Source organism: Panthera uncia, chromosome C2 (assembly GCF_023721935.1).
Source record: "Panthera uncia isolate 11264 chromosome C2, Puncia_PCG_1.0, whole genome shotgun sequence".
Taxonomy (NCBI): Eukaryota; Metazoa; Chordata; class Mammalia; order Carnivora; family Felidae; genus Panthera; species Panthera uncia.
The window spans coordinates 84,910,913-84,937,238 of NC_064810.1; the positions used below are offsets into that span (position 1 = coordinate 84,910,913).

The following is a 26,326-nucleotide window of genomic DNA, read 5'->3' on the forward strand; positions in this document are numbered from 1 at the left end:
GGAGGAACCATAAAGTTTCCCTTTTGACAATAGTTCTGGAACTTGACTTCCACAATTCTGTGCAATTCAATGAAATATTTTTTCAGCACTTACCACATGCTGGTACCTAAATCTCTACCGTCTCATCCATCAAGCCAAGTAAAGGAGACAGGTACAGACAGATAGACAGATATAGATGTAGATGTAGATAGATATAGATAGATATAGATATAGATATAGATATAGATATAGATATAGATATAGATATAGATAGATACAGATCAATACAGAGGACATATGATCACTGAAAACCAATATGATAATAGACTAAAGAAAATGCCTGAAATTTTATTATTAGACTAAGTCTTTGAAGCATACTACAGACATGAGCTCCCTGAAAGAACTAACACAAATTGGCATGTCCATGATATCCATGTGTTCAGTAAATATTAAACGGATAAAGAGAACTGGCTACCTAATTAACTAGATAATTCAGTACAAATTATTTTTGTGATAATTGTGGTAATTGGTTTTCATTTTTTATTTGCACTGTACTCTTTTTATAAACTATGTATATTATGGGGCCACCTACCTACAGGTATTCAAAACCACTATACACTTCCAAAAATTGTCCCTGAGGTCTTCTTATATGACTTATCCTAGAAGACAATGTAAAACACACTATCAAGAAAGGAGAGAAGAACAGGGGGAAAAAAACAACAAAGAAAGTCATGAAAGTACAGAATAAGTTGATAGAAATAAATCTAAATATATTAGTAATGACATTAAATATAAGTGGACTAATTTATGCTTTCAGTCAAGATGAATGAAGAGAAGGAACAGGTTTACTTTATTCATTTTAAACAACTAGAAAACCAGAAAAAATACATAAAACTATGGTTTTCAGACATTGGACAAGAAGCAATGCAGGCCTATGATTCCAAAAGGAGGAAAATATGCACTATTGCATCAGATTACTGCCTAGAGATAGTTTTTATGCTGCCTGTTTCACAAGAAAAGGGAACCCAAATAGAGCCCTTTGATCCTGCTGAGTTGGGGAGGCAGAGGTTGAAGTTTAGAAAGGCCATAGTGGCTAGAAATTGTAGAGAATAGAACTGTAAAGGAGAGAGCTAGACAGAAGAGAGAGAGAGAGAGAGAGAGAGAGATCTGTGGAAGGCTCTCCCCCTGTCCCCCACCCTGAGTATTTGGCTGAGTCCTGATATGCACATATGTGAGAGGGAAAGAAAGTGTGGTAAGAGGATCACCAAGGTGAGGAAATTTGGCAGGATATTAGAAAGAGTCACAAGATTGTCATGGAAACCTACTTCTGGAAAATGTTATATAGATCCACATGTCCACAGCTACACTATTTATAAAGGGGAAACACTGAAAACATGTCTAGTAATTAGGTTATTATTGTGTAAATTGTGTTGTATAAAATAGATAACATTCTGGGGTCTTTGAACCCAAAGAATCTATGAATTCTGCTGCTTACAGTAAATTTCGAGGACATGCGTATTTTGGGAACATTCAGTGGTTCTTAATCCTGTACACATTCGAATCATCTAGGGTTTTTATTTTTTAATACTGATGATTTGGACCCACCCCTGATTAAGCAAATCTGAATTTCCGAGTATGAGGCCTAGGCAGCAAGCCCTTGTATTAGTCTGGAACACACTAAGGGATGAGAATCACTGGAACAGAATCTAGTTCTCAAAGGGTTTTTCATCTAAAATATAAGAATTACTTTTATAGATGAAAATAGTATGCACTCATTAAAAATGCTTATTACAAAGATTATGAAAAACATGCTAAAATACTTATAATGTTGAAAAAAAGTGCAATGCTAACTTGTATGTGTACTGTGATTATTATAACTACCTAAAGAACATATATAAAGGTAAAAGTGCTGAAAGAATGTATGACAAAATATTGTGAAGAATGGTTTTAGTATTTTATTTTCCAAAATTTCTGGTTCATATTTGGGTGGGGGTGGTAATCTTTGAAGGACACCCAACAAGTGGTGTGTAAGGACACCCTGGTGGGTTGCCTTCCGGGAGGCCCTCTGGTATCCTTAACTTCCTGACATTTCTCTTTCAGACTCAATATGCCACTCAGTCATTGTTCAGTGCTATCTTCTTAAAACTAAAAATTGGGATGGCCTAACTTAAGGATTTCCCTGCAGGATGTCTGATTCTAACCTCTGCCCTTTGCCATGACTTTTAGTCTTTCAGATCTCCCAAATCAGAAGTTTCAGATCCATCGTTTCTTTGGAATCATGGTTATAGAATAGCTATTTTTCTTCCCTGAAGAGACCTAAATAAAAAGATGAACATTTGGGATCCTAAACTCTTTTCCCACAGAATGTGGAAAATCCCCTTGTGTGGAAGCTAGAAAATAACTGATGCTAACCATAGCAAGGCACAAAGCATGCAACTTTTAACTACTGCAAGACTAATAGACTGATTATAACCTCTTTCCTGCTGGGCCTGAAAACCTGCAGGCATTCTTCTTTCCAGAAGTTAGATAATAGTCCCTGTTGTTCTTTCTTTTAATTTCATAAAATAGCAAATCCCTGTAGTCCTTAGTGATTTAGCCAAGTAAGCAATTATAGGAAATTGCTGGATCCATCTGCTTTTCCCCCAATAGATTTGAAGATGAGAATGGTATGTTCAGTATTTCATTCTTCCAAAAAGTCAATCAAACTCCTACTGCTTTGTAAGGTCATGGAATACCTCCTGCAGGCTCTTTCCAGAACTCTGGAAGCTTCCTAAAACAGCAGTCCTGGTATATTAGTCAGGTCTCCTTTGGTTGCAAATGGCAGAAACCCCTCCCACTAGCTTATGGATAAACAGCAACAAAAAATGACAGTAGGTACTATTTAATAGCTCACATAACATAAAGTCTAGAAGCAGGCTAGATGCAAGATGTCATCAAGCATCTCTCTCATTCTCTCAGCTATACTTTCCTGTATATTCACCTGTTTATTCACCCTTCAAGTGGAGGCAAAGATGGCTGGTCCTACCCAACTCCAGGCTCACATTGTCCTTGCATGTGATCAGAAGGAAAGAGGTCATTTCTCTCCCAGGATCTGCATCAATCTCTGTAAAAAGTTTGGCCCTACTTAGAGCACACAGTCTGTGTGTGGTACAGCTTGAACAAGTACCCCAATAATTGGCCAACTTAACTTAGATGCCTATTAACATGACTCAAGGACTTATAGTCTATGGTCTCACCAAGTGGAGGGAATAATTTATCTCCACCATAATGTATATCTGAAACAAGAGTAATCCATTTAAAATTATCAAGAGCAAAGGAGAAAGAAAATTTAGTTGAAAAAAATAATTTTAATAACTTGTCACTGAATGATAGAGGTAATACAGTCAAGAAAAAGACTTAGAGAATTATAAAGGGAATCAAAAACTGAAACTAAATAATCAAATTATTGGCTTTTAATTCCCTTTATCCTTTATATTCCTCTCTGAGTACCTATTTTATGATGGTGTGCAAAATCAACATGCCTTTAGAATTTTTTTATTTCTTCTCAAAGCACATATGTTTATAATACACATATATTTATTAAGCAACTATCATAACAACAGAAACATAACACTAAACAAAAATAAAGAAATATCTGTCCATAATCTTAACCCCATGAAGAAAACCATTAATTCAAACAGGAAACTTGATTTATTCCTATTTCTCTTCAGTCTTTGTCCATTAATAAAATTTTCTAGTCTAATAAAAATTCATATAGAATGTCACATTCCAGTTTTAAGCACAATGTATCATAAAGATTTCTGTGTTGCTAAATAATCTTTATAATCATAATTACAATGCCTGCATAATATTTATTGATTAGATATTTGCTATTTCACTTAACCAGTTTCTAATGCTTAAGATGATGTTACTTTTCAGTTTTAATGTAACATTGTAATAAACATATTTATGTGGGAAACTTTACATTCTTTTTAAACTTTCCTTAAATTCCAAGAAGTGGAATTATTGTGTTAAAGGTACGAACAAATTTAATGACATGATTGTTGCTACATATATGTGCTGTTTTTCACAATTATTCCAATGATTTACATGAAATATGAATACACCATTTTACAATAACTACATCAACTTTGGATATTATCAAACTTTACCACAATCCCTGGTTCTCCAAACTAAAGTAGTACTTCCTGATTCCCTTTGTCACCTTCTATCCCCATACTCTGCTTGATTTTCTCCTCTAACCCTTTTCATTACCAAGAGATATTTGTACTTTCTTTTAGCTCTCTGTCATGCTGTCAATTTAAACATATTGTTGATTAAGTCAGAATTTTATCTGTTTTATTCATGCTGTATCACTACTGCCTAGCAGAGTGCATAGTAGTATATCAATGTTTTCCCTGAGCTTACTTTTTCTTTATAGACATAAAATTTACACTAAGTGAAATGCACAGATCATAAATATACAGTTAAATGAATTTTGATAAATGTATACACCATGTAACCAATACTCTTTTAGATATAGAATATCTTAGTTCTTAGTGCCTACTTCCAGTCATTACCCATTCCACATTAGCAACCACTGTTTTTATATCTATCCTCATGGATTCGTTTTAACTCTTCTAAACCTTATATAATTAGAATTACACAGTATGTACTTCTTTATGTTCACTTTCACTCGATATGTATTTGAGATGTATCCATATATTTGTGTGCATCAGAAGTTCGTTCTTTATTTGTTGAAGAATAATATTCCACTATATGAATATTTACAGATTCCTATTGATGGACATTTAGGTGATCTTCAGTTTTTAGCAACGATGAATAAAGCTTCTACAAACATTCTTGTACATACTTTTTGGCCATAGGTAAAAATATAAGAGTGAAATTGCTAAGTGGATGTTTATTAAAAATAACTACCAGTTATCTTCCAAAGTGGTTGTAACATTTTATACTCCTACCAGTAATGTCAACCATCTGTCAGAGATAGAACATGTTATCTTTGCTGTGATGCTACTAATCTTTTTCATTTTAGCTATTTTGGTGGTTAGGTAGTAGCATCTCATTTTGGTTTTAATTTGTATTTCACTGATGACAATTATACTGAGCACCTTTTACATGCTTATTGCCCATTCCCTATGTTTTTTTTGTGAAGTGTCTTTTTACATACTTGGACATTTTTAATGGGTTATCATTTTTATTGATTTTTTATCTTATGGATAGTTGTCCTTTGTTGTGCATATGTATTGCAAATACTTTTGTGCAAACTTGCCTTACTTAATTTTCTTACTAATATCTTTTGATGAGCAGAACTTCTAAGTTTTGATGAAGACTAATTGATCAATTTTTTTATGAATAGCTCTTCTTTTGCCCTGCCTAAGAAATCTGCTGGTAGTAATACAGATATAGTCTCCTATGTTTTATTCCATAAATTTTATATTTTAGCTGTAATATTTAGGTCTGTGAGTCATTTCAGATTATTTTTATACATAGTTTGAAGTAAGAATGGAGGCTTATTCTTCTTTCTATACTTTCATTTCAGGATGTCTGACATTTGGGGTCAGAAAATACTTTGTTGTGAGAAGCTACCCTATTCATTGTAAGATGCTCAGCAGCATGCCTGGCCTTTACCACCTAACTAGATGCCATTAGTGTCCCTACTAATAGTGGCAGTCAAAAATTTTCCATATATTGCCATATGTCTCCTGACCATTCTACCTCCAGGGAGTTGAGGGGGTGGGGGGGAGGTGGCATTGCCTCTGGTTGAGAACCACTGGTTTATAAAATTGTTCTGACATCATCCTTTCACCATTAAATTGTCTTGGCATCTTTTTCAAAATTTAATTATTGTATATATGTGGATTTTTTTTCCTGTATTATCTGCTGTTCATATGATCTACTTGTCTGAATTATACCAGTACTGCAGTTTTTATTATTTTAAAATCAGGTAGTACAGAGTGCTTCAACTCTATTCTTCTTTTTCAGGATTTTATGATGTTGAACAAAATCAAATTCTGAAATCTTCCAAAAAATATTAGTTCTAGTAGTTGTTTTATAGATTTCTGAGGATTTCCTACAAATCCAGTAATGTAATTGGCAACTCAAGATAGATTTACTTCTTCCTTTCCAATAGGCATGCCTTTTATTCTTTCTTTAAGTTTTTATTTTATTCCACATAAGTAACAAATGGGTAATATTAGTTTCAGGTGTACAATTTAATAGTTCAATACTTCCATACAATACCTGGTGCTCATCAAAACAAGTACACTCCTTGATCTCCATTAACTGTTTAACCCCCTACCCACTTTACCTCTGGTAACCATAAGTTTGTTCTCTATAGTTAAGAGTCTGTTTCTTGGTTTGCCTCTCTCTCTTTCTTCTCTATGCCCATTTGTTTTGTTTCTTAAATTCCACATATGAATGAATCCATGTAGTATTTTTCTTCCTCTGGCTGACTTATTCCACTTAGCATAATACTCTCTAATTCCATCCATGTCATTGCAAATGGCAAAATTTCTTTCTTTTTTTATGGCTGAATACTATTCTATTGTATGTATGTACACACACACACACACACACACATGTACCACATCCAATGGGAAAAAGACAGTCTCTTCAACAAATGGTGTTGGGAAAACTGGACAGCAACATGTGAAAGAATGAAACTGGGCCACTTTCTCACACCATACACAAAAATAAATTCAAAATGGATAAAATACCTCAATGTGAGACATGAAACCATTAAAATCCTAGAGGAAAACAGGCAGTAACCTCTTTGACATCGGCCATAACAACTTCTTACTAGATATGTCTCCTGAGAAAAGGGAAATAAAAGCAAAAATAAACTATTGGGACTTTGTCAAAATGAAAACTTCTGTACAGGAAAGGAGCAGGCAACAAAACTAAAATGCAACCTATGGAATGAGAGAAGATATTTGCAAATGACATAACTGATAAAGAGTTAGCATCTAAAATATATAAAGAACTTACAAAACTCAACCTCCCAAAAATGAATAATCCAATTAAGAAATGAGAAGAAGACATGAATACACATTTTTCCAAAGAAGACATACAGATGGCTTACAGACACATTCCTTTTATTCTTGCCTTGTTGCACTGAATAGGACATCTGGTACAATGTTAAACAGAAGTGAGAAATGGCAAGATTTCATTCTTTTTTTTAACGTTTTATTATTTATTTTTGAGAGAGAGGCACAGCATGATTGGGAAGGGGCAAAGACAGAGGGAAATGCAGAATCTGAAGCAGCTCCAGGCTCTGAGCTGTCAGCAACAGAGCCCGAGGTGAGGCTTGAACTCATGAACCATGAGATCATGACCTGAGCTGAAGTTAGATGCTCAACCAACTGAGCCACCCAGGCGCCCCAAGATTTCATTCTTTTTGATGGCTGAGTAACATTCCATTGTATACATATACCACATCTTCTTTATTCATTCATCTATCAGTCGATGGACACTTGTGCTTTCTCCATAGTTTGGCTATTGTTGATAATGCTGCTATAAACAACGGGGTGCAGGTGACCTTCAAATCAGTATTTTTGTATTCTATGGGTAAAAATCTAGTAGATCAATTGCTGGATTGTACAGTAGTTATATTTTTAACTTTTTAAAGAACCTCCATACTGTTTTCCAGTATGGCTACATCAGTTTGCATTCCCACCAACAGTGCAAGAGGATTCCCCTTTCTCCACATCCTGACCAACATCTGTAGTTTCCTATGTTGTTAATTTTAGCCATTCTGACACATATGAGGTGATAATTCATCATGGTTTTGATTTGTATTTCCCAGATGATGAGTGATGTTGAGCATCTTTTCATGTGTCTGTTTGCCATCTGGTTGTCTTTTTCACCTTTTATTTCTGAGTCTATCTTTGGAACACATCTTTTTTAGATAGCACATAGTTGGGTCTTATGTTTTTATATACAGTCTGACAATCCCTGTCTTTAAAGTGGAGTGTTCATGCTCTTGTCTCCTCCTGGACATTACCCTCTCTTGCATTTCAATCCTATATCTGCTCTCTTGCTGGACAACAGAGAACTCCAGACCCAGAGTCTATGACAAATTGGAAAGTCAGCTACATCTTCTGGTTTTGAGGATAATGCCTTGTGAAGAAGAGGTTCTGGAGTGACCTGCAGTGCAATTTCCCCTCTTCCCCAGGACTTGGAGCTTCAGGCTACTTCAAGGAACAAATCAAAGCACACCTGGGAGGGTCCAAAACATCACTACGAGTAGGGAGATAAAGTAACCAAAGTCACAACAACAGAGAGCAAGTTACACTCTCCAAAAAAAAACGTCTCCTGAAGGGCCAGGCCCTGGACAGTGTATGACCCCTCTTTAATATAGTAGTACTTGCAGGTGCAGGGCACATAACAAGCTTTTAAAACACTTAAGGGACACAAAACTAGTCAAAATGATGAAACGGAAGATTCTCCTCAAAAGAAATCCCAGGAAGAAATGACAGTTAAAGAATTGCTCAAAACGGATATGAACAATATAACTGAACAATAATTTAGAATAATAGTCTAAGATTAATCACTGGGCTTGAAGAAAAGCATGGAAGACAGCAGAGAATCTATTGCTGCAAAGATCAAGGAACTAAAAAATATAGTCATGATGAATTAAAAAATGTTGTAAATGAGGTGCAAAATAAACTAGAGGCAGTGACAGTGGGGAATGAAGAGGCAGAGGGGAGATTAAGTGAAACAGAAGATAAAATTATGGAAAAAGATGAAGCTGAGAAAAATAGAGATAAAAACATTCTGGACCATGAGGAGAGAATTAGAGAACTAAGTGATTCAATGAAACAGAACAATATCTGTATCATGGGAGTTCCAGAAGAAGAAGAAGAGAGAGAAAGGGGCCAAAGCAATGAAAAAATCATTGCTGAGAACTTCCCCAATCTGGGGAAGGAAACAGACACTGAAATCCAAGAGGCACAGAGAACTCCCTTCAGACATAACTTGAATTGGTCTTCTGCATGATGCATCATAGTGAAACTGGCAAAATACAAAGATAAAGAAAGAATTCTGAAAGCAGCTAGGGATAAAGGGCCTTAACCTACAAGGGTAAACACATAAGGATAGTAGCAGACCTATCTACTGAAACTTGGCAGGCCAGAAAGGACTGGCAGGAAATTTTCAATGTGCTTAATAGGAAAAATATGCATCCAAGAATCCTTTATCCAGCAAGCCTGTCATTCTGAATAGAAGGAGAGGTAAAGGTTTTCCCAAACAAACAAATGGAAGGACTTCATCACCACTAAACCAGCCCTACAAGAGATCCTAAGGGAGACTCTGTGAAATGTTGCAAAGACCACAAAGGACTAGAGACATCACTACAAGCATGAAACCTACAGATAACACAGTGACTCTAAACCCATATATTTCAATAACATCACTGGATGTAAATGGACTAAATGTTCCAATCAAAAGACATAGGGTATCAGAATGGATAAAAAACAAGACCCATCTATTTACTGTCTACAAGAGACCCATTTTAGACCTGGTGACATTTTCAGATTGCAAGTGAGGGGATGGAGAACCATCTGTCATGCTACTGAAAGTCAAAAGAGAGCTGAAGTAGCCATACTTATATCAGACAAACTAGATTTTAAACTAAAGGCTGTAACAAGAGATGAAGAAGAACATTATATCATAATTATAGGGTCTATCCATCAAGAGCTAACAATTATAAATGTTTATGCACTGAATTTGAAAGCACCCAAATATATAAAACAATTAATCACAAACATAAGCAATCTTATTGGTAAGAATGTGGTAATTGCAGGGAACTTTAATACTCCACTTACAACAATGGAAAGATCATCTAGGCAGAAAATCAATAAAGAAACAATGGCCCTGAATAATGCACTGGACCAGATGGACTTGACAGATATATTTAGAACTTTTCATCCTAAAGCGGCAGAATACACATTCTTCTCGAGTGCTCATGGACCATTCTCCAAGGTAGATCACATACTGGGTCAAAAAACAGCTCTCAATAAATACAAAATAATTAAGATCATACCATGCACACTTTCAGATCACAATGCTATGAAAGTTTAAATCAACCACAGGAAAAGGTTTGGAAAACTTCCAAATGCATGGAGGTTAAAGAGCATCCTACTAAATAATGAATGGGTCAACCAGGCAATTAAAGAAGAAATTAAAAAATATGTATAAACAAATGAAAATGAAAATGACAGTCCAAACACGTTTGGGATGCAGCAAAGTCAGTCCTGAGAGGAAAATACATTGCAATCCAGGCCTATCTCAAGAAACAAGAAAAATCCCAAATACAAAATCTAACAGCACACCTCAAGGAACTAGAAGCAGAACAACAAAGAAGCTCCAAAACCAGCAGAAGAAGAGAAATAATAAAGATTGGAGCAGAAATAAACAATATAGAATCAAAAAAAAAAAAAAAACCCCAGTAAAACAGATCAATGAAACTAAGAGTTGGTTTTTTGAAAAATAAACAAAATTGATAAACCCCTAGCCAGACTGCTTAAAAAGAAAGGTAGAGGACCCAAATAGATAAAATCATGAATGAAAATGGATTTATCACAACCAATCCCTCAGAAATACAAGCAATTATCAGAGAATACTATGAAAAATTATATGCCAACAAACTGGACAACCTGGAAGAAATGGACAAATTCCTAGACACCCACACACTACCAAAACTCAAATGGGAAGAAATAGAAAATCTGAATAAACCCATAACTAGTGAAGAAATTGAGTCAGTTATCAAAAATCTCCCAAAAAAATAAGAGTCCAGGACCAGATGGCTTCCCTGGGGAATTCTACCAGACATTTAAAGCAGAGTTAACACCTATCCTTCTCAAGCTGTTCCAAAAAATAGAAATGGAAGGAAAACTTATGGACTCTTTCTATGAAGCCAGCATTACCTTGATTCCCAAACCAGACAGAGACCCCACAAAAAAAGGAGAATTACAGCCAATATCCCTGATGAACATGGATGCAAAACTTCTCAACAAGATACTAGAAAATTGAATTCAACAGCATATAAAAAGAATTATTCACTATGAGCAAGTGGGATCCATTCCTTGGATGCAGGACTGGTTCAACATTCGCAAATCAATCAATGTGATACATCACATTAATAAAAGAAAGGATAAGAATCATATGATCCTGTAAATAGATTCAGAAAAAGCATTTGACAAAATACAGCATCCTTTCTTAATAAAAACCCTTAAGAAAGTTGGGCTAGAAGGAACATACTTAAACATCATAAAATCCATGTATGAAAAGCCCACAGCTAATATCATCCTCAATGGGGAAAAACTGAGAGCTTTCCCCTGAGATCAGGAACATGACAGGGATGTCCACTCTCACCACTGTTGTTTAACATAGTGTTGGAAGTCCTAGCATCAGCAATAAGACAACAAAATGAAATCAAAGGCATCAAAATTTGCAAAGAAGTCAAACTCACTTTTGAAGATGACATGATACTCTACATGAAAAACCCAAAAGACTCCACCAAAAGACTGCTAGAACTGATACATGAATTCAACAAAGTTGCAGGGTACAAAATCAATGTACCGAAATTGGTTGCATTTTTATACACCAATAATGAAGCAACAGAAAGAGAAATCAAGAAACTGATCCCATTTATAATTGCATCAAGAACCATAACATACCTAGGAATAAATCTAACCAAAGATGTAAAAGCTCTGTATGCTGAAAGCTTACTATAGAAAGCTTCTGAAGGAAATTGAAGAAGACACAAAGAAATGGAAAAACATTCCATGCTCATGGATTGGAAAAATAAATATTGTTAAAATATCAATACTGCCCAAAGCAATCTACACATTCAATGCAATCCCAATCAAAATTGCACTGGAATTCTTCTCACAGATAGAACAAACAATCCTAAAATTTGTATAGAACCACAAAAGACCTCAAATATCCAAAGTAACATTGAAAAGAAAACCAAAGCAGGAGGCATCACAATCCCAGACTTTCACTTCTACTAAAAGGCTGTAATAGCCAAGACAATATGGTATTGACACAAAAACAGACACATAGACCAATGGAACAGAATAGAGAACCCAGAATTGGACCCACATGTAAATGGCCAACTAATCTCTGACAAAGCAGGAAAGAGCATCCAATGGAGAAAAGACAGTCTCTTTAGCAAATGGTGCTGGGAGAACTGGACAGCAACATGCAGAAGAATGAAACTAGACCACTATCTTATACCATACACAAAAATAAACTCTAAATGGATGAAAGACCTAAATGTGAGAGAGGAAACCATCAAAAACCTAGAGAAAAAAGCAGGCAACAACTCTCTGACTTCACCCACAGCAATTTCTTGTTCGACACATCTCCAAAGGCAAGGGAATTAAAAGCAAAAATGAAGTATTGGGACCTCATCAAGATAAAAATCTTCTGCATTGTAAAGGAAACAATCAACAAAACTAAAAGGCAACCGACGGATTGGGAAAAGATATTTGCAAGTGACACATCAGATAAAGGGTTAGTATCCAAAATCTATAAAGAAATTACCAAACTCAACACCCAAAAAACAAATAATCCAGTGAAGAAATGGGCAGAAGACATGAATAGACACTTTTCCAAAGAAAACATCCAGATTGCAAACAGACACACAACGAGATGCCCAATGTCACTCATCATCAGGGAAATACAAATCAAAGTCACACTGAGATACCACCTCATACCAGTCAGAGTGGCTAAAATGAACAAATCAGGAAACTACAGATGCTGGCGAGGATGTGGAGAAATGGGAATCCTCTTGCACTGTTGGTGGGAATGCAAACTGGTGCAGCCACTCTGGAAAACAGTGTGGAGGTTCCTCAAAAAATTAAAAATAGATCTACCCTATGACCCAGCAATAGCACTGCTAGGAATTTACCCAAGGGCTACAGGACTACTGATGAATAGGGGCACATGTACCCCAATGTTTATAGCAGTGCTTTCAACAATAGCCAAATTATGGAAAGAATCTAAATGCCCTTCAACTGATGGATGGATAAAGATGTGGTTTATATATACTACTTGGAATGAGAAAGAATGAAATCATGCCATTTACAGCAACAGGGATAGAACTGGAAGCTATTATCCTGAGTGAAATAAGTCAATCAGAGAAGGATAGATATCACATGTTTTCATTCATATGTAGATCTTGAGAAACTTAAGGAAGACCATGGGGGAAGGGAAGGGGAAAAAATAGTTACAGAGAGGGAGGGAGGGAGGCAAACCACAAGAGACTCATAAGTACAGAGAACAAACTTAGAGTGAAGAGGGGGATGGGGGAGAGGGGAAAATGGGTGATGGCCACTGAGGAGGGCAATTGTTGGGATGAGCACCGGGTGTTGTATGTAAGCCAAATTGGCAATAAATTATATTTTTAAAAAAGAACCATCTAAAAAATAAGTAAAATAAAGTGGAGTGTTCAGTCCATTTTCATGTAATATAATTATTTTTTTTTAATCTGAGCACAGTTGACACACAATGCTACACTAGTTTTAGGAACACAACAAAGTAACTCAAGTCCACACATTATGCCATGCTCATCATAAGTGTAACGATCTGTCACCACCCTATGCCACCACAATACCATTGACGATATTCCTCATGCTGCAGCCCCCATTCCTGTGACCTAGTCATTCCGCAACTAGAAGACCATATCTCCTACTCCCTTTTACCCACCTACCTACCACCCAACTCTGGCAACCATCAGTCTTCTCTTTGCATTTGTAGGCCTGATTCTGCTTTTTTGTTGTTGTTTATTCATTTTTTAAAGTCCATATATAAATGAAATCATATATTTGATTTATTTAATATGATCATATGATATTTGACTTATTTCACTTGGCATAATACCCTTTATGTCCATCCATTTAGTATAATTATTGATATGGTTGGCTTTACGTCTATTTGGTTTCTAATTGTTCACTCTGATTTCTGTCCTTTTTCTTCTTCTTGTCCCTTTCTTCTTCCTGTCTCCCTTATTTGGAAGGATTAGCTAAATATTTTTAGTATTCCATCTAATTTTGCCTATTGACTTTTTAATTATATATCTCTTACTATAAATTTTTGGTAACCATCCTAGCAATTACAGTATCTATCCTTTACTTATTATTGCCTACTTAAAAATAATATTTAGCACTTCAGATGAAATGTAAGAAACTTGAAAGAACATATCCTATAGTTCTGTTTATTCTTCTCCCATCCTTTGTGTTATTGTTGTCATACATTTTCCTTCTATATATAAGCTAAACAGGACATGTGATATTTTCATCTTAAACTCTCACTTGGAAAGAAATCAAGTTGTCTTTTAAAGAAATCAAGAAATGTAAAAGGTAGTTTACATTCACCTAAATAATTATTTCCAGTGCATTCCATTCCTTTCTGTAGATTCCAATTTTCATATGATATTGTTTTGTTTTTCTTCAACCTGAAAAAAAAAACTCAACATTCTTTGTAACACAAAACTTCTAACAAAATATTCTTTCACTTTTTATTGTAGATAGTTTTCTGGCTGGCATTTTGTTGTTGTTGTTGTTGTTGTTCAGTTACTTTGAAGATGTAATGCTTTTGTTTTTAGCCTCTATTGTTTTTTGGTAAGAAATGAGCCATCATTCTCATCGTGGTTCCCATACATGATTGTGTTCTTTTACCTCTAGCTGCAGGACTTTTTTTCCTTATCTTTGATTTTCAGCAGTTTAACAATTAGGTACCTAGTGTGGCTTCCTTTGTCTTTATCCTATTTGGATTCACTGAATTTCCTGGATCCCTGGGTTGATGTGTAGGGGAAAAAATGTGGGGCCATTCTTTCTTAAAATATATTTTTGCCCATTCTCCATATCTTTTCCCACTGAGGCTCCTTTTACAATGTGTTAGATCACTTGATATTGTCCCATGAGTTACTGGGTCTCTGTACATCTTTGATAATCTTTTTTCTTAATCTGCTTTGGTTTGCATAATTTCTATTTATGTTATGCTTTGTTAGGATGAGTTTATTTGGGTTCAATCCCTAGTCCTACTGCATGGCACTTACTTACTCTGGAGTGTGTTTTTCTTCTAACGTGCACCCTAATGGATTTCCACTGGATATTTGAGGTAGGCAGTAAGTTCTCTCCAATTTAAATGGGGTGACCTCCACCTCCTAGTATTCTGTGACCTCTCTTACATCAGTTGCTTCTCAACCCCTTGCATAAGTTGTGATGTGCTGCTCCCTTTTGTCTTACCTTGAGGAGTCAAGACCAGACCTTATTTAAAAACATGAGCAAAACCCACATGTACACCCAAACCCAGCTTTCTGTTTCCAGTCTCTGCTACACAAATTCCAACCATTTCTGCAACCCTAAACTATGATCACTGTCTCATAAGAGGCAAATGTCTAGTTTCTGTTTGGGTTCATTCAGAAAAATGCCTCAGGGCAGAAAGTTGGGGTTAACATAGAGCTCATCACATGTGTTTCCCTTCTCTCAAGGATTATAGTCTTGCACTTCCTGTTTATCTATTCCTGGAAACAGTTACCTCATTTATTTTGTCCAGTTTTATGGTTGTATATATATGTCAGGGCAAGTACAAAACCAATATCTTAGTCATGGCTAGATGTGAAAGTCTATTGCATCTTGGCCTTTTGGCCAAGACTAAGTGTAGTATCTGTTCTTATCAGTTCATCAAACTCTGAAAAAATAAATAAATAAATGAATTTTGGCAAAATCAGGAGATTTTTTTAAAAGTATGCTTTGCTAATCATCTCCATCCTCGGGGCAACCTCTTACACAAACTCATCCACCTGTCATGTGTCCCTTTTACTAGAAAAATGCTTTAGATCAAATCCTTATTAACATATTAGTATATTTGCATTTTGAAAACATCCTTTGAAGTAAAGCCTGAATACAAAAATAATAGAGAAAATCAATGAAGCCAAAGTAGGTTCTTTGAAATGATAATCAACAAAATTGACAAACTTTAACTACATTGACTAAGAAAAAAAATCTACCTAATCTAGCCTAATGATGAGCTCTTCCATTAGTAATTAATGATCTTTGCTTTGTTCATGTCATCTGCTTTAGAACCTGAATTCTTTCAAAGAAATGCTCCTCCTGTTTCTATAAAAATAGTACTGCTAAAATATATTACATAACACTAATATCTGGAAGTCTCTTCATGGTAAATAAATGTGAAATATCATTTTTGATGTTGAAAAAAAGTAGAAAAGTTAGAAAATAAAAAAAAATATTTAAACTTTCATGCATCTCCACTAGCTAATAAAAAATTAATGGACAAAGAATGTTCCTTTTGATCCTCAACTTGCCCTCTCTCATTTTTGCCATAAACTTTGCATATGGCAAGCTCATTACTGATATTAAATGTATATGTACCACCTTGACACTACATTTAATCAAATACATACTTACTGCCTTGATACTACACTTATAGCACAAAAGAACAAGTCTATGCAGCTAACAGTCTTACTAATCTCATCATTTTTTTCTTCAGATCATGGAATTTTCTTTTTTTGCATAATTCTCCATGTTCTTTTCTCCTTATTACTGTTCATAACCAACAGAAAGGATGGACAAGAGTGGTTACAAATTAAACAATGTTTATATTTCATAAGAAAACTGTCACCATGGATACCATATGTTATGATGCCTCCTCAGTTTGCATCCATGTACTATATTCAAACATCAGGAGAGAGACTGAGGAATCAGAAGATCTTGTTTGTAGTTCTCTACCTTTTACTAACAAGCTTTCATTTAATATCTTTGGTGCCTTGGTTTCACCATCTGTAAAATGATGAGGTTAGACTAAAGAATTTTAGTATCTAATAATTACTAAGCACTTTCTATGTACGTGTTATTCTGCCAGGAATTTTATGTATTTAATGTTATTTAATCTTCACAGTAATATGTCTATGAGACTATTTTTCAATGTTCTCCAGAGAAAAAGAACCAATGGGACATATTTAGATATACAAGAGGAGATTTAGTATGAGAATTTGCTCTTGTGGTTATGGAGGCCAATAAGTCCCATGATAAACTGTCTGCAAGCTGGAAAACTAGGAAAGCTGATGGTGTAATTCAGTACAATGCAAGAGTCCTGAGAATCAGGAGGAGAGCTGGCTGCTAGTATAAGTCCCAGAGTCCACAGGCCCAAGAACCAGGAGTTCCACTGTTGGAGGGCAGAAGAATATGGACATCCCAAATCAATAAAAGACAGAGTGAATTAGCCCTTCTTACTCCTTTTTGTTCTATTTAGGCCTTCAGTGGATTGGATAACTCCCACCTGCACTGGAGAGAACAATCTGCTTTACTCAGTCTACTGTTTCAAATGCTAATCTCATCTTGGACATACCCTCACAGATCTACTTCTTAAATTATCACCAGCTATCTGTGCATCCCTTAGTCTACTCAAGTCACACATAAAGTTAACTATCATGTAGGCAGATATTATTATTATTATCCCATTACATCCTTAAAAACTTGAGGTTAAGCATCATTAAAGACCTCTTCTAAGTAGTAAATAAAAGAGCCAGAATTGGACTTAAATCTGTCTGACTCCTGGGCCCAGGCTGGTAACCCCCACAATTTCAAGCAAAACATATCCCCAAACATTTTTTTCTTTAAAATATTAAATTTAATATCCAGTTGGGGAGAAGCTTACATGCAAACTGGAGTCTTGTGACTCCTCCTTCTATTGAGCACAATCCAGGCTTGTACTGTGTTTGCATGTTGTCTGTCTGTCAAATTTAGTTCCCAAGTAGAAACTTCGTCTAACACAACATTCTGCCTAGAGGATCACACATTGCTAGCACTCAGTAACTGCTCATAGCAATATGAATGGCATCTGTTTAGTAAAAGGAATTTTGCCACTAATATTTCTTTTCTATTAGTTCAAATATGTATTTAGCAGTTTTAACTGTTGAAAATATTCCAACCTTCTTAGTATATATAAAAGATTATTTATATTAATATTAGCCTATGATAGCCCCAGTTTGGCATAGTGTGGTTCTAGATAGACTGCACTCTCTGTAAATATACCTAGCCAAGATCTATTCCAGTTTATTCATTCATTTAGTCAGTCAGTGAAAGCTTAGCATTTAGTGAATATTTAGGCATATTATTTGCCTGCCATTGTGCTAAGTACAAGATAAATAAACAAAGATAATTCCAGCCTGAAGAATGTATTGTCTAATGCACTGCAGTTTGCAATATAGGTAAGTAAGTAGACAATTACAATTTGATATAATAAGTACTAATAATTGGTAGGGTTAGTACTACTCCAAAGGGGGCTTCCAAAGGAAGTAGTGATCCAATGATCCAATGATCTAATGATCCAAGATTAAGGATCAGAGAAGTCATCCTACACAAAGTAATATCCCAGTAAGACTTGGAATGTTCTCATAAATTAGCCAGGTGGAAAACAGATGGAAGAAAATTCCAGAGGGAAGAATTTTTTCAAAGAGCCAAAGATTAGGGAAAGAGAATGACATTATTCTAAAATCTGAATATAGTTCAGAATGGCCCCCCAAAAAATTGGTAAGAAATGAGATTGGGAGGTAGGCAGGTATCATCCCAAAGGACCATATAAGCCTTATAAGCTCCATGTTAAGCCATACAGTCTTTACCTGAAGGCAGCCAAGAAGGTTTAAATAGTGAAATAGACGATTAGATTTACATCTTGAAAAGGTCACTTTGGCTGCAGTGTAGGAAGCAAATTACAACAAGTAAGGATGGACTGGAAGAGAACAATTGGGGGCCTTCTTAAAATGGTGGTATCCTTAATTATAGTAAAGGCTCTGGATGAATTGGAGTCAATTGAGATAAAATTAACAGTACCTGGTAAATTATTAGAAGAGAGGTAGTTGGGAAGGAATAGGAATCAAAGACATGCTTGTGTTTTGGGCCTGAAAAATTAGATGAATGGTAGTTTTATTCATTGGGATAGGGAAGATGTAAGGAGAAGCGGCTTTGGGGTCAGAAAAACTGATTAATTTCATGTTAGTCAAGCCACAGAGATAGTGTTGTTGTTGTTTGGAATATATTATATGACTATTTAAATTCTGATGTAGTACTAACCTGTACCACAAATTAGTACCTGTGAAACAGAGTAGGTTCAGTTTTATGTTACTCTATCAATTCAGTAGATTACTGCAAAGGTGATAAAAAATGGAGATTATTAATCCTAAACAGTATTGATTCTTGAAGAAGGTGATGGTAGAACATATCTCATGACTGGACTAGAACCTGTGGGGGAAAGTACTATTCTGAGCTAGTCAGTAAAATTATACAATCTTATATGGTAGCCTGGACACATACACTACAATACTAGTTCTATGTGAGGTAACTGAGCAAGAGGCCCTGAAAGATTGCAAACCAATCTCAGCTGATACAGAATTTCTAAAAAAAAGTGGCTGCTTCCTTCAACATGAATAAGAGACCAGGTGTTATATAAAGAGTAAACTGAATGTCCCAATCCATTCGCTTTCACTGCCGTAGAATTCCTCCCAAGACTGGTCCCATTCACTGAGTGAAACAATTGGAAAATCTGTCCACCAAATTGCCTGATAAAAACTAGGATTATCCCTAAATATCCTGTGCTTCCCAGCTGAATAGATTTCTTACCCACTCTACTCAAGTACTTTACCTCTTTAAGCACCTGTGCATCTGTGTTTGTAACTCCACCACAGAAGGGCTCAATGACTTCAGCCTGGGTGTTTTTCAGGGAAGGTGTTAAAACCATAGCCATAAAATTGAACTATATAATGCAATCCTTCAAAATAGATCAACTGCAGGTATCTTAATGAGTTGATGTAATGGAGGATGTCTGCCAAGAAGGATGGCTTTGGCTTGGAAGCAACTGATCTTCGTCCATCCTTCTGATGATAATTAGGTAATATGTCTGCTTGCCTATTGTTTATTGAGGCCACTCCTAATTTATGGGAATAAAATCATGCTCCCAATTTAAAAGGGAAATTTTATGTTTTTGTATTCTATAGTGGAGTGGCAAACATGGTTTAAAGTCATTTAGATAAAAGTCATCCAATGAAGGATGCCCAAGGGCATTCCTGTTTTATGCTGCTCTGCCTTGTTCTCTTTAAAATGATTACTTTATCTATTGAATTCTCAAGGTTGTATTATAAATAATGTGAAGAACACCTTTGTAATTATCTCCTTAGATTAGATTTCTAAAAGTGGAATTATATCATGAGTCAAATATTTTTTTTCAATTTACAATTTAGTATATTCACAAAATCACTTACAGAAAGAACTACCCATTTAGCTCCTATCAGTAAAATGAGAGTGAGTCTTTCCTTAACACCTTCATTAATAATAGATTGTATCTATATTTTTAATCTTTACTAATCCAAAATCCAAAATATATTTCATCATTTATTATTTTCAATTATCTGATTATTAATGCATTTAGATATATTTTCATGTTTCCTGGCCATTTTTATTCTATTAATTACCTTTATATGACTATTGTCTATTTTATTACTATGCTATTGATTTTTCTTCTCTCATTGTGGATCTCATTTTTTCTCCTGATTTATAAATTTATAATGTTTTGTAACATTAATATTTGTCTCATATTAATATCATTGCCTCCTATTTTTTGACATATATATTTATCTAAACTCTATACTTTTCTAAACTTTATACTTCTGACATATATATTTATCTAAACTCTAAAGTTATTCAGATTTTCTTTCCTCTCAAATAAGTCCTGAGTACATTTTTCCCTCATTATCCTAGTGTTCTTAATTTTGTTAACTAGATTCTTTTGTGCCATTTAAAAAGTACCCACATAGCATATATTTCTTACATTTAGTAGTTAATTGTTGTTCCAGGATATGTTGCCAATTTCTGACCTCACTATCAGTCCTTGTCTTTAGGTTTAATTTCAGTAGGTTTTTATGTAAGAATCTATGAGTGGTAAACTTCCTAGAACTTCCTGTGCTTGGAAACAATGATTTATTTCACCCTTACTCTGGAAGGATATTTTAGTTAGGTATAGAATTCTGGCTTAACAGTTATTTTCCTAGCTCTTTGAAGATATTCTTCCTTTGTCTTCTGCCAACTGTTGTTTCTAATGAAAGTTTTATTGCCAATCTGCCTATCTTTCTGGTTATCTTGCTGTTTGATGTTCTGAAGTTTCACTTTAATTTTCCTGTTAAGTGTATGAAGAGTGTTAAGGGTTGAATTGTGTCCCCTAAGAAAGATATGCTGAAGTCCTAACCCCAGTATCTCAGAATGTGACTTATTTGGAAACAGGGTCCTTACATGGGTAATCAAGTTAAAATGAGGTCATTGGGGTAGACTTTAAATAAATATAACTGTTACCCTTATAAATAGGGGAAATTTTGGACATAGAGACAAACGTACATAGAAGAGACAGAGGCACAAAGAGAATGCCATGTGAGAAGCAAGGCTGAGATTGGGGTGATAGACCTATGAACAAAGGAACACCAAAATTGCCAGCAAACCACCAGAAGGTAAGAGACAGAGGAAACAAATTCTTCCTCACAGCTTTCAGAAAGAACCATACTACTACCACCTCAATTTTGGACTTCTAGCCTCCAAAACTGTGAAACAATAAATTTCTACTATTTTAAGCCACCAGTCTGTGGTACTTTGTTACAGTAGCCCTAGGAAATCAAAACAGTGAGCATTTTCAAATGAGGCTTGTGTGTTTCTTTAATTTAAGAATATTCTTAAACATTATATCTTCAGATATTTCTTTTCTATTATTCTTTCTATACTCATTCCTAGATTTTTATTAAATTTATAATGGAATGTCTCAATTGATCCTCCATATTTTTTAAATTTTCTTTGAGTTTTAGTTGACATCCTATGCCATATTCCAATTTGCTAATTCTATCTTTGACTTTTTCTATTTTACAGTTTACCCAAATATTGATTTTCTTATTTTTATTCCAATATTTTCATTTTTTATTTTCAAAATTAACCTGCAAGTTAAATAACCTAAAGTTAACCTGAAGTTAATTCAATGTCTTGTTTTTCATTTTATTGGTTTTGTTAGTATTACTTTACTTAAAGTGTTTGAATTTTTATTTTGAACTTAGACCTTCTGTGGAAATTTGTTTTTTACCTCTATGCCCATTCCCCCTTGTCTAACTGTTTTACAGTTATCTTAAACTCCGCTTTATCCCAGTGTCCCCTTCAAGTACCTGATGATATATAGTCACTGAGCCAGCAGGTAAATTGGCTCAAGTCTTGCTTTCAATCTGTGTCCACTTACTCCTGTCTCTCAGTATGCACAATATGTAATCCAGAAAATTGTTGGTCACAGCTTTTTACAACTTCTTTTAACAGGTAATGGAGCTCTAACACAGCCGGTCTCAAAAGCAGGAAGCCTGACCCTAGCCTCCTATTTTACATGGGCCACATTTAATCTCTGTTACTCTGTTTTAGCTTTGCTTAATTCTGGTCCAAATTTCAATAGGGAATATGGAGTATACTTATTATATTATATTTTTGGTTTTCTCTTGTGTTTTCGTAGGCATAGGTAAATTTTTAGTTCATCCATATCTTTTTAATTTTTCACTTTAGAGTTTATCATTGCTATATATTTAGGATGGCATGTGAGGACTCAAACATGAAATCACAAATTTATCTTGAAGAGAAACCCTGATTCCTTTCTAACTTTAATTAAACCTTTGTGAGTCATTCCTAGTTAACTCCTGCTAACCAGTTTCCATAGTTAAATGTGGAAAACTCTTTTGGCCTGGAACTCCGTTGGCCTTGAACTATTCCTAGGCTGTAAATAAATTAGGCTTAAATAACTTTTGACAAAATCAGGCTAAGATAGGCCCTATTTTTTTTTTCTAGGTTGATAAAATACACATATACCAGCACCAGATGCAATGTGAACAAAGAGAGATAAGTAATGATTTTTCCTTAATCCTGAATGCTGAACTGGGATTATTTTCCTTCCATGATGCTGAGTCAAGGTTATTGGACCTTACCACTTCAGCATATGGAAAAGAAATCCAAAAAAAAGAGACATATCCACTTGCAATGATTTTTTAACTTTCATTACATAAGGACTCACCCCACTACCAAGCCTAGGGAACATGTTGTTGTAGGATCTAACTAAGAGCAATTCTCCTCTTTCCTGGAGTAGAAAAAATGATGAAGAGCCTTGAACTTCTTCCCTGAAAACTAGCAATATTAATTTTCCTCAAAAACTTTTATTGTTGTTCCATATCTTCTACCTTTAATGAAGTCAGTAAGTCTGAGATTGTTTTCCCTCTTAGTGAATGTCCTATTTTTGTCAGTCTAGCTGAAGGACTCTTTATTTGTCATCAAACTACACTAAGATTCTGTTCCTAATTTACCTGGGTATGGTTTATATATTCCTTTAGACTTTGAGCTGAAAACCTAGTGTATGAGCCCATAGTTCTTATTTAGTCATTCAGTTACTAGGGGCTGTGTGAAGAGTAAGCTAGAGAAACTGATAGCCAAAATTCTGGTGGATTGTATCTGCCTACTTCTCTGAAAATTTGAGTACCATACTCTTGAAGTTTTCCATGGTCTTTAAGGAAAGAGTACCTACTATTTAGCTGTTCCCTAGCTTTGGTGTCCCTCATCAGTCTTTTGTATATTTCAGTAAGTAGCACAAATCTCCCACCACTATCACTATGACCACCACCAAGTATTATTTACAGTCTTTTTTTAGGCTTAATCTTGCCTCCGGTTATGCACCAGATTCCTGTTTAAAACCCAACCGGAAGTTAAAATGGTAGCATAATGTGATTTTTCCATTAGACTTACTCCTGTCCTATTCTGTGGAGGAAGGATAAGTTTCAAATGGACAACTTCCATTTTTTTTCTCCCATGGCTCTCTTTTATCACTTGAACTTCTTCACTCACTGATCCAAACCTCAGCGTCCTTATTTGTCTTTATCCAAATGTATGACAAGCTCATCAAATCTGGTAAGCTTGTAATATGACTTTGTGATCATACCTCTAGTATTCCTAAAGATAAAATTTTATCTGTATTTTGCATTCGTTTCTGTAAACTGTAGGCAAAGTATAAATCATGCAAACATGTCCTGACTTTACACTCTTTCCCCGAAATTTATCAATACATTTGGCTTTAAATTAGCAATTTATAACAAAAAGTGAGAACTAGTAAATAATCAACTGAAGAACAGAAAAAAGTATAAAAAGTAGTCAAAAGTAGTCAAAAGTAGTCTCAGTAGTCACTGAGAAAGGCTGCTAGGAGTTTGGTTTGGCTAAAACATAGATTATATCTAAGGGAGCCATATTTACTTCTTAGATTCTTATTAGAAAGTGTCAGATAAAAATTATAAATAATAATACTATAACAAATTTTATTGTTCCTTATATTATCATAGGACAATGCATTTGACAAAGTAAGCCCTATTTTGTGGAATAAAAAAGAACAAAGGAGTAGAATTCATAGGATATTGGTTTTTTCTCTTTCTTTCTTCTTTTTTTTTTAACTAGAAACAACTAGCTGTGTGTGTTGGATATGGCCCCTACCATCTCTGGGGTTCCTTTATTGCAGCTCAAATTAGAGAATGAAATTTTACTCTATAGGGTTATTCCATGCTGCATTTATTTAGGCACAAATGGGAGAAAGATGACTTCTCTGTAGGTGAAGTTGCCTGCCTACAGAAAATGTGTTTGATCTCTGCCTAGCCATTTTCTTCAGAGTTTTTGTATCCATAATATCACACTCAACAATCACAAAAAAATAATTGGTAAACCTTAATTGAACATATTCAAAACTCTTCAAGCATAACCCAGAAGAAAAGATTTCAAAATTACACCTAGATGAAATGTTTATCTTTTTATAAATTTCTGTTTGAATGGATTTTGAAGCAAAATTATATTTTATTTTAAAAATAGAGTCAAGATAGTCATGATTAGTATTGTTTTGGGAATAATTTATTATAACATAGTTTACATTCAGAAAGTGACTTCTGAAGAATCTTAACGACCCTTTCCAAATTGCTTTCACCTACCTCTGAAGTGAAGGACATTTTACATAAGCACAAAGTGGAAAAAATTAAAATATATACAGCCATGGTTATTAATAGGAAGGCAGGTGGCACTGATTAAAAGAAAACAGTAAAAATTCTCATTTGGAAGTAATTTCACAATTATGTACTATGGATTAATTTAGTCTGGAATCTACTATATGAAAGAAATGCAAATTTAGCTGAGCTTTCTAATTATAAACTATTTAAGGTAAAAAATTATCAGCCTAATTACATTATTCTATACACAGGATCCCATGGTTAGATATTCTTATATCTGAATTTCTCTGCCATCACCTGCGATTGCTATATACTGTCTTCCAAGAAGTGGATTTTAAAAGAGGGAAATAGCCATGTTATTTGACATTTTGCTCTATTTTTCAATACCCAGTGTATAATGAATGCTCAATAAATATTGATAAATAATGTCTTTAATGAGAATCCAGATTAAAATGAATGTTTTACTGTTAATAATCTTTTCTAAGCACAATGCAGTAACTAGGATCATCCTGACATAACTTCACATAAATCACAAACTGGACAAGTTTGGGCAATTGGTTCACATTACCACCTACCATTTTCACTTATCATTTTATATTATGAAGTCTCCTTTGATAAGAATAGAGCAGACCTTTGGTAGAGTGTAATCTTTTCAGACATCTCATAATTCATTTATGCAATGCAGAAGTGAAAATATTTTCAAGCTTTTAGATAATGATGCCATTGGCCAGGCAAATGACTTTGAATAGCAAAGAGAACAAACTTCTCATTTTGCTCTACTTTTCTAAGACATTACTCTTTCCAACAGTGTGCACTGCCTAGTTCTCAAAATCATTGTGAATAAGAATAATCTAGGAATGTTGAAAAATATTCAGTTCATGAATCTGACTTAAAGAGATTCTAATTAAATAGGAAATGATGGCTGCTGTGACAACTTCATTGGACTATGGGGTAGCAGATGTGAAATATTTCTCTTTATTTTGAAATATTTTTCATGGAACCTAAAGTATTATTATAATAATTAACACCTGGGTGGCACAGTCAGTTAAGCAATCGACTCTTGATCTTCGTTCATCATGATCTCACGGTTCCTGAGTTCAAGCCCCACATTGGGCTCTGTGCTGATGGTGCAGAGCCTGCTTGGGATTCCGTCTTCCATTCTGTCTGCCCTTCCCCCCACTTGTGTGTGCTCCTGCTCCGGCACTGTCTCTCTCTGTCTCTTAAAATAAACAGGAGCACCTGGGTGGCTCAGGTGGTTGGGCATCCGACCTCAGCTCAGGTCATGATCTC

At 34.9% G+C, this 26,326-nt stretch overlaps 1 pseudogene; it reads left to right on the plus strand.

The window, feature by feature from the left end:
* Positions 1-15,615: 15,615 nt before the first annotated feature.
* On the plus strand, positions 15,616-15,773 carry LOC125922271 (uncharacterized; annotated as a pseudogene).
* The last annotated feature ends 10,553 nt before the right edge of the window (positions 15,774-26,326 follow it).